Source organism: Mytilus edulis, chromosome 9, assembly GCF_963676685.1.
Source record: "Mytilus edulis chromosome 9, xbMytEdul2.2, whole genome shotgun sequence".
Lineage (NCBI taxonomy): Eukaryota > Metazoa > Mollusca > Bivalvia > Mytilida > Mytilidae > Mytilus > Mytilus edulis.
The window spans coordinates 40,520,513-40,530,956 of NC_092352.1; positions in this window are offsets into that span (position 1 = coordinate 40,520,513).

Sequence of the window (10,444 nt, forward strand, 5' to 3'; positions counted from 1 at the left end):
ATTTTGCAACAGAATATCAAATTGCTATCCCCTACTATTATTTCCAGTTTTGGGTGTTAGTTTCTAGTATATATAAGATCGAAGGACAGCAGGTGTGACATCACATTATCATTTCAATCATGGGATCAATTTATATGAATATGTATGAAATATCAAAATGAATATTATAGAGACCAAGAGGATGTTCACGGTGGGTATGGTTGTCCTGCGAGAGAATGTTCTGTGCTGGTGATTCGGTCCTGACGGGTGCTGGTGATCAATGAAAAAATGTAAACAAAGACGAAAATGATGATTTTTGACGTTTTCACTCATAAAAAATTGAAAAAAAACAGTTGAGATTTTTCAATTTTGTTTCTTATGGGTTCATATGTAAAGCATTAAAAAGTTGACCCTCTAAACTGTTTCAGTAAGCGTAACACAAAAATGCTCATTTTCAGAAAATCTCGAACTGAAAAAATAAAACAAAAATGCTCATAGAGTCCGCTTTCTATACCGCAATCCACACGACAAAACTATTTTGTGAAAAAACATTGCAATTTATTAAAATTTAGCATTTTTTCAATTTATGCATGTCCTGATACTGTGCTGGTGGGTCCTGTCATTGTGCTGGTGGGTCCTGATACGGTGCTGGTTATTTTGGATAAGAAGTTGCTCATATTTGAAACAAATGTTACAAAATCAATAAAATTGGGCAGATAATTATTGTCAATAGGATCTATGACTCCTATTTTAGCTCTTGTGCATCCATTTGGCTGTTTAATATGTGTTTTCAAATGATCGTTACTTATATTACACAATTACATAACAGGGCAACCTCTTTCGTCCAATATCAGATAACAATATATACTATCTGAAGTAAAAATAGTTTTATTAAGATATTAAAATGCCCCTTAAATTGATGCTTCAACAATGATCAAAGCCCATGCTGCATAGACATGTTTGTTAGCGCTCCGCATACCCCTCCCCACTTACTCAACCCCCCCCCCCCCCCCCCCCCCCCATTTCCTCCTTCATTGTTACAGTGGTGTAGCAACACAACAATTTATCACAAAAATAATAACACAAAGACACACATTATTGAACAACAAATGCTCACAGGTACTGAAAGCTAGTTCAAAGCCGCATTTTCAACTAATAGATAAAACATGTTCTCATATGCAAAAATCCCAATCGTGTCGATTAAAAAAGTCTCAAAACTTAAGTTCACATTTTAATGTTTGATTAAGCAGAACTTTAATTAAAAGTGTGCAGTGAATCTTGTGCTCACAAAAGTTATTGTCATGATTATGTTTACATAAGACTTATAAAGGAATTAAGAAGGTACCAAGAAATATTTTACAGTTCAATTTAATGATCATGAATGGAAGGAAATGGTACGGAAGTTTACATAGGACAAAAAGAAATTGATAGTATTTTTTGGCGAAAGACTTAAACGCTTCTTTGCATTATATAGTAAAACTCTTCTTTAAAAGCATGCAAAAAATAACTTTGATTGACTTGCTTGCTATGTTTGCTCCAAGGATATTTTCAAACAATAGGTAGGCGGAGTTTCAATACATACTGGGTTTTGATTGGACAAATACAAACTGACAGGAATTGAAATTAATGTTTATTGTCCAAACAAATTCTAGTATATAGAAAACATACTACTTACCTGTCGTTTACAACCATCCAAACAATCATAGCAAGCAATTTAACAAGGTTTGCTTTGCATGAATTTATAGAAGAGCTGTAAATTCTAAAAAAAAAAAAATCTTGTTGTCGTAGATGGTTAAATCCTCAACAAAATATCATTAACTTTGTTGGAACGAATAAAGGTTTTAAATCAAATTTTCGTGGACTTTTTAGCTTCCACCCTGACGAGGCATGTTAGCTGTTCGTATGCTGTTGCACCTGACGCACCGAAACTTTCACATTTCCATCTTCTTTTCTGAAATATTTTACCCAGCTCATACTTGACAGGATTGTTATTCTAGTAAAAGGTGTAACCAATGAATTGAACACAAGTTAAAAATTCCACAATACTATATAATTCATTTTATGTGTCAATTTGTTCGAAAAAAATTGAATAGAAGAGAGTTTTTTAATGTCATGGTTATCTGTCGCTATCTAGATATATGCTTAGCATTTATTTCAGATGACATGGACTCCTCACCCAGGTGACCCTGCTGCCTTTCATATCTTTATCCGTATACAATTATTTCAAAATAGATAACCAAAGGCTGCAACTCGTATTTTTGTATTTAAATGATTCGTTGTAACGAAAATATCTGTGGTGAATGGAAACTGTGAGGGTCAAAATCTTAAATTGCTTATAAATGATGCTGGACCCAGTTTCGTTATCTGATCTGAATTTTCTAAAATGTGCAAGGTAGATAGACATTTTGATTTTTTTTACTCGGTAAGTTTGCCCCTATCGCTTGAACTTTTGCAATATTACAGCCAATTTCAATGAGTGTGTAGACAAAGGGATTACTTTGGTTATCTTGCTTGCTGAACAGAAAAGTCATTGTAAGTTATGTAAACTACCCTACTTTAAGAGTAGACTAGTCCGACAAATGACACATCTTTCTGTCTGTAGGACCAGGCTACTTCGAAAGGAGGGTACTTTACCTTACCTAAAAATGACCTCACGGTTTAGCTAACAAGCTATTTTGGAATTTTGAAATGAAAAAGCTAAGAAATCTTAGTTTTGTTAGTGTGTACTAGGTTTTCGAAAAAAAATACCTGATAACCCTTCAGACAAAAAAAATGTTGAAAATATCTTACAGATACAGCAAGTGATTCTTAATAGCTATAAGATACATTTTTCTTTTAAAATACAACTTTTAAATCTTACGGGAAACTATTCCAAGCTTAAAACTTTCACTGTAACCTCGCTTTAACTTATCCCCCATCCCCCCCCCCCCCCCCGAAAAAAAAACCCAAAACAAGCAAACCCGCAATACTATTGTCTTTCTTATAGTCAGCACTCAATTGTTCACAAACAAATGTGTTTAAAGCTGCTAAAGACATATGATTCAAACGCTCAGTAAGTCCTTTGTTCTATATTTTTGCTCTCCATTTTTATGCAAAACCTTTTACATTTTTATTTTATCGGTTATTGTTGAAGGTCGTACGATGACGTATGGTTGTTAACACATACTTTCTTTGGTTTCTTACGGAAATTTTTCCATTGACAACAACCATACCACATCATCTGCATTATATAAGTATTGTATAAATTACAACGTATTTTGGTAATCTTGCAAAATGATCGTAATCCCGAAAATCGTTAACATATTTTCTTATCTTAAAAGGGACAAGAAGGGTTCCATCAACAGGCCAATAAATAAAATTACAGTTAATTTAAAAAAAAAAATTAAAAAAATAGGTGTATTTTTTCTCTCATAATAACAGTAAACAGATTCACAACAATGTCAATTTCAAGAAAGCAGACAACAGTTAATTAGTCAATAACAATGCAGCATCAATGATCTTGAATATATGCTTCTTTTAACTAAAATATAAAGGCACAGAACCAGGACATTGGAGCACAGTACCAGGACCGTTTTTCTTATCACCAGCACAGCGTCAGGACAATTCCGTTTAACGAACTTGTACGACTTTTGCAATATAATATTGTTGTAATATACTTTGCATAGTACTTATGACGCATCAGAGAAAAATTAAGCAACAAAACAGTCGTTTTATTGTCGTTCTGATACAATGTAAACAAACCCACCAGCACAGAATCAGGACCCACCAGCACCTGACAGGACCAAATCACCAGCACAGTACGTTCTCTCGCAGGACAACCATACCCACCGTGATGTTGTGCACTGATTTCATGATTCATTATTCTTGATCACGTTTCAGGTTTAAGATTTTGCTGTATCTGCTCCTTTATACATTTTACCAGATGTCAACAAAGATCGTATCAAGATATGAAACAATCTATGCGTAAACATAAGATGTGGTATGATTGAAAATGAGACAGCTATCCACAAAAGATCAAATAACTTAAAAGTCATGCAGGCTATTCATGATAGAACTTAATTTCACTGATTTCTTATTAGCGATCATGGTTTAGTTAAGAAATAATTCATGGAAGCCATAGATTTGTTGTAAATTTACACATGGCCTGGGCCGTGATATTCGTTAATTTTATCCCTCGCTAACGCTCAGGATAAAATTCGAATATCACGGCCCAGGCCATGTGTAAATTTACAACAAATCTATGGCTTCCATGAATTATTTCGATTCTAATAGGACAAATAAGTTCATTCAAATACTGAAGCAAGAGTGGGTATGCCGTGTGTGAAGCTGTTCTTTTTTACTCCTTGTTAGATAAAGCTCAAATATTCTCATAGCTTGCATTGATTATTTCGTTAATAACCGCTGGAAAAAATATGTTAATTCTCAAACCCAATATTTCCGATTTTTAATTTACATATTTTCTCGTAAGCTACCGTCAAATCCAAAATTGACATTTCGTAACGAAGGAGCTGCCATGTTGACTCGCTGAAATCAAATGCTATAAGATAAGATAAGATAAGATAAGATACTTTATTTTCCAATTATGGGCCCCAAAGGGCATAAACATTACAACATCAATAATTTTTTCATAATACAATACAAACAATGAGATAAAAAAAAAAAAAAGTTAAACGAGAACTTTTTAAGTTCTTAAAGAATACGTAGATAAAGAATCTATAATATGTTTTTTTTTTTTTAATACTAATGCATTTTATTGCAAGTGTGGTTGATATAGATAACAAACAAGTAGCCCAAAAAGAAAAAAAGAAAAATAGATATCCACATATGTATAGTACACAAAAAGTTGGATCAATTAAATATATAATAATTAGCCAAAAAGAAAGTAGAAATTAAACATGTCCATGACTCATCCTGTGTCAGCAGCAAATAGGAAAGCATTATGTTTTCCTAAAGGCAGCTGACACCAGGGGGCGATACCTTATGGGCCATAGGCATGTAAAATGTGTGTAAATGTCTCTTTCCTACCTGTATCAAAAGCAAACAAGGAAGCATCATAGGTAACTTGAATGCAGTTGATACCAGGGGACGATGCCTCAAGGATATAAGAGAACATTTGAATAAATAATATATCTTAACAATTATTTTTTTTTTTTTAATCGGCTAGTATGTTTGTGATATTCAGATGAATATAATTTTCTATGTCCAATCAAATGTATATACACACATAGATTTCCTTTAACTAATCTTCACTAAGGAAGATGTTTGTATATAAAATTACATATTATTTTAAGTAACTCAACATTTTCTACACTAAATAACCAGATAATTTTGCTTTGACTGTTCATATGATTAAAATAAGAATTATATTGTGCAATACTAGCTAACATACAATTTCTATCATCCTCAAATTTGTTACAATCAAATAGAAAATGAGCCTCATCTTCGACAGTATTGGAAGAACATTTATTACATATTCTGTTAATTCGGGGAATACCCTGATATCTACCTAATTCTATTTGTAATCTATGAGAAGATACACGTAATTTAGTAAAACTTCTTCTAAGTTCAAAATTCTTGATCAATGTTAGATATTTTTCAAAACCAAAATTTGTTTTATATAAAAGGTAGGTTTTCAGTTTACTGTCTGAAAATTTATCTATTTGTTTTTTCCAACAGCTAATAAACAATATTGATAGCTTGGTTTGTATATATTTCTTAAATTTGTATAAGGATTCACAAAATGGAGCATTTATGGCATTTGTATAGTCAATACCAAGTATTTTAAAAACAACATTTATTGAACCATACCATGATGTTATATTCATGTGATGTAGTGTCTTTGATTGTGTATATGCCTCTTTTAATAGAGGAAAATTATCACCTAAATTCTCTAATCTATACCAGTACAATAACATTCCTTTTATAATATTAAAATATATTGGAAATCTTCCAAGTTCAGATAACACTGCAGCATTTGTTGTTTTCTTGTGTACCCCAAGTATAAATTTACAAAATTTTATATGAAGTTTCTCACAAGGTAAACCTGAATATAATTTTTCAAAAGATATATCTTCCTTCTTACATTTAGAGGAAAGAGAATTAAACATCCCCCATATTTCGCTACCATATAATAAAATAGGTTTTACAGTGTGGTCAAAAACATGAATACTTGTTTTTACATCAGGATTAAGTGATAAAAGATCTTTCCTTAATTTGAAATGAGCTTTCAGGGATTTTTTGTATAGTTCATTTTGAGCATAACTGAATGAACCAGATGAGCTTAAATATAAACCTAGGTATTTGTATTTTGAAACACATTCCAGATTTATATTCTGAAATGTGAATATCTGTTTTACATGTCTGCCTGCCTTGTTGAAAATCAGCACCTTTGTCTTATTAGTATTCACATTGAGACACCAATCTTTGCAAAATTTATCAAGCATTCCCAGCTTTTCTCGTAGTCCTTCAGCTGATGTAGATAATAAAACAATATCATCAGCATACATTAAACAATGTAGATCTTTGTCATTGACATTAACTGGGTCTCTAGTATCTGACAAATATCTGGGCAAATCATTTATGAATATCTTGAATAAATTCGGACTGAGGTTGTCACCTTGTTTGACTCCAATATCTAATGGGAAAAAATCACTTACTTGATTTTGAATTTTGACACATGATTTGCTAATTTCATACATACTTTTAATAATGTTATAAAAATAAGACCCAGCCCCAATATCTAGTAGTTTAATCTTGATCCCTGTATGTATAACAGTATCAAAAGCCTTCTGAAAATCAACAAAACAGGCAAACAGTCTACCTTCTTTTGAATTACAGTATTTGTTAATAAGACAGTTTAAAATAAACATATGATCTGCAGTTCTGGCTTTCCTTGTGAATCCAATTTGACTATCATGTATAATATTATGTTCCTGAAGAAATTTGTCCAGTCTTAGACTTAATATTCTATTAAAAAGCTTTCCAATTGCACTTGTTATTGTTATTCCTCTATAATTGTTAGGGTCACTTGTATCGTTGCTTTTAAAAATTGGTGTAATATAACCTTCAGCCCAAGATGTTGGGTATATACCTGAAGACAGACAAGTATTAAACATCTGTTGAAAACTTTTTAAAAATAGAAAACAAAACAAAACCTAACGCAGAATTCCATTTTAATACAATACTATACGAACTTCGATGGTTACAAAAAAGATTATATTTTTGTGACATTGACTAAATATTGTTTTTATACTGCAACTTAAATAAGTATATTAATAGCTTTTAAAAACATAAATATCAAGGTTATTTTCATCCCTTAATGAACCCCTGATTGTAGAGAAAGTGTTCCATGATGAAATTGACATTGCACAATATAGCTGTGTTACTATATTTAGGAAATAAACAAAACTAGTTGCATTATATTAATTCTTTTTATTATGCATCCGAATAAGAATAAAAGTTCTTTTGTCTTTTGTTTTATTACAATTTCTAATACAATAAAATTGGCAAAGCGTTTGCAAAGTAGGTTTAAATACATGTGGATTTACATGGGAGGTATATTGTAACATCCATTATTATGTATATCTCTGAGTCTGCGCTGAGTATAGATATATCGAGAATTTTCACACAGTGTTGTTTACAAAGCGAAAGAAGCACGTCATATTAGAATAGTCATTATATAAAGATCTTATAATAATATGACAACACAACTACAGTTTGGCTGGTAAATTTAACTATGATGAGCGTCTTTGATTGACAATGAAATATTGAACTCAGTGAACTTGTCTTAAATAAAGGCAACAGTAGTATACCGCTGTTCAAATCTCATAAATCCATGGACAAAAAACAAAATCGGGGTAACAAACTAAAACTGAGGGAAACGCATTAAATATAAGAGAACAACGACACAACATTAAAATGTTATACACACAGAAACCGACTAAGCATTAGACAAAATCCTATGAGAATAACAAATATAACATCAAAACCAAATACATGAATTTGGGATAGATAAGTACCGTGACACGTCTTATAGTAATGTGAATTGTTAAATGTGTCAAATGTTGCTTATCTGTTAAAACTATAAGTGATCTTTATCTATAGACAAGATGGGATTCATTTACGCAGTTCTTTTTGCTGGATTGTATATAACACGTAAAAATGATACGATACATTATCTTAATACAAATCACACATTATCTCAGCTATCAGAGGCGAATTTAGAGGGGGGCCCAGGCCCCCCCCCCTTTTTGGGAAAAAAATTGGTTGCTTATATAGGGAATCACTGAAGCGTGACTGGAGCGGGCCCCCTCTTAGGTCAGTCAGTGGGCCCCCACTTATGAAAATTTCTGGATCCGCCACTGGCTATGTAATTTTATCCATGCAATCATGTCCAACTCTATCAAGCACGCAAAAACAAATGTTTTTAAACAGTATTTGGGTCATGAAACATATTTCAGAGAACGTTTGAATACTTTTGACAGGTTAAACATGTATATCTCTGGTACCTTTAAACTTGCTCAAGTATTAGTGAATTAAAATCCTTAATGTAGATTCATAAACATTTGTATAGAATTTACACACAATTGAATAAAAACTTAGTCAGAATTATCTACAACGACCCATTTCTCTTCATCCAGTTAATTAGGCTATTACATGTAGTATATATGTTTCTTCTTAGGCATTTACATGCATGGGCTTGTTTACAAACACTATAGATTATCACTCAATATTCCTTTACCAACATTACTTTTCAATCCTGTAGTAATACAAATTAGTACATTCATCATTCATTTTTTTTATTTTTAAAACTCTTGTTTTGATCCATCTATCAAAATATATTTATTACAAACATTATTTACCAATTAGAAGGTTTCGACTACATAAGACTTATCAGCATGATAATGATAATCTTGACTTGGTCATGGAAAACCATCCCTTTCATTGGTCATGGTTTACCATGTTATCCCTGACTGATCAGTGTCCGGCTCAAATCAAAATAGTTATAAAGCCAAACAAGTGCAAAGTTGACGAGCGTTGAGGACAAGAACACAGACACATTATTTATGAAAGTGCTTCACATTTTTTCATTTCTTGGCCTTATATGCTATCTTCACGACATGGGATTTGCAAATTGTCGAAGGACGAAAAAGTAAAACCACAAAAATACTGAACTCAGAGGAAAATCCAATCGGAAAGTCCATAATCACATGGCAAAATCAAATGACAAAACACATCAAAAACGAATGGACAAGAACTGTCATATTCCAGGCTTGGTACAGGCATTATAAAATGTCGAAAATGGTAGATTAAACCTGGTTTTATAGCGCTAACCCTCTCACTTGATGACAGTCTAGGCAAATTCCGTTATATTTACAATGATGCTTGAACTAAACTGCTAAACAGACATAAATGAATAAAATAGTCAAAATGTTGTACAGCAGTCATCATCGTGTAACAATTTTTAAAGGAACAATTTAACAGAACACAAACACATCTATCTACAAACACATTCATTGATTCGCGTGTCTGACGTCAAAAAATTTTATACGTCACATATATTTGTCGTTCAGTGGTATAAAAAACAATTTTTAAATTTCACATGGGCAATGTTAGCATACAGAAAGTATGTAAGAATTAATTTGAGAAATAGACCGAGATTTAAAACAGTGACAAATTGTTGTTCACATCTTTGTTCAGCTGACAGTTGTAGTATTGGTATTTATACCACTTATCTTTATTTTAATATAGAGTTATCTCCCGTAATATATAAAATGCCTCAAAATGTTATTAATTCAGAATATAAGGAAAGTTATATTACATAATTGATTATGTATACCTCCATTTATTTGACACTTATATAGTTTAACTTAGTTCTATTATTTTTAATCTAAACTATTTTTGAAAATAGGTAACATCTATTATAGTGTACCAGTAATCAAAGATGAATACACCCTATTCTTCTGTGATCATTTCAATATGTTATTGACGTCAAATATACATCACAAATGATCATCATTTTTGTTCATCATTAGGATATAAATATTTTTTGTAATGACTACAGGAATTTAAGTATTTTTGTAATTTAAGGGCTCAGAAACTAAGATTCAAACTCCATCATGCAAAGATGAATTAAAGTTAAATTGGCTGGTGCTTTAGTTCCTTTGGTCACAAATCCCTGAGGTATTCAATTATTTATACATCGTTGGCATATGTCTGGTTATTCAACGAGTTTAATTTCGATACATTAAAAATTTGTTCAATATTAACAGACCCCAGACACAAAGACTTTTTTTCCACAAGATGCTATAACAAATATACTTGGTAAAAAAATATAAAATATTCTGAACTACCCATTTTCAGTATTTTCAAAATCTATAATTCTATAAAGTCAATTGAAGCAATATAAAAACTCATGATCTGCTGTATTTTTTTTTTGTATAAAAAAATAAAATATATAAAAAAA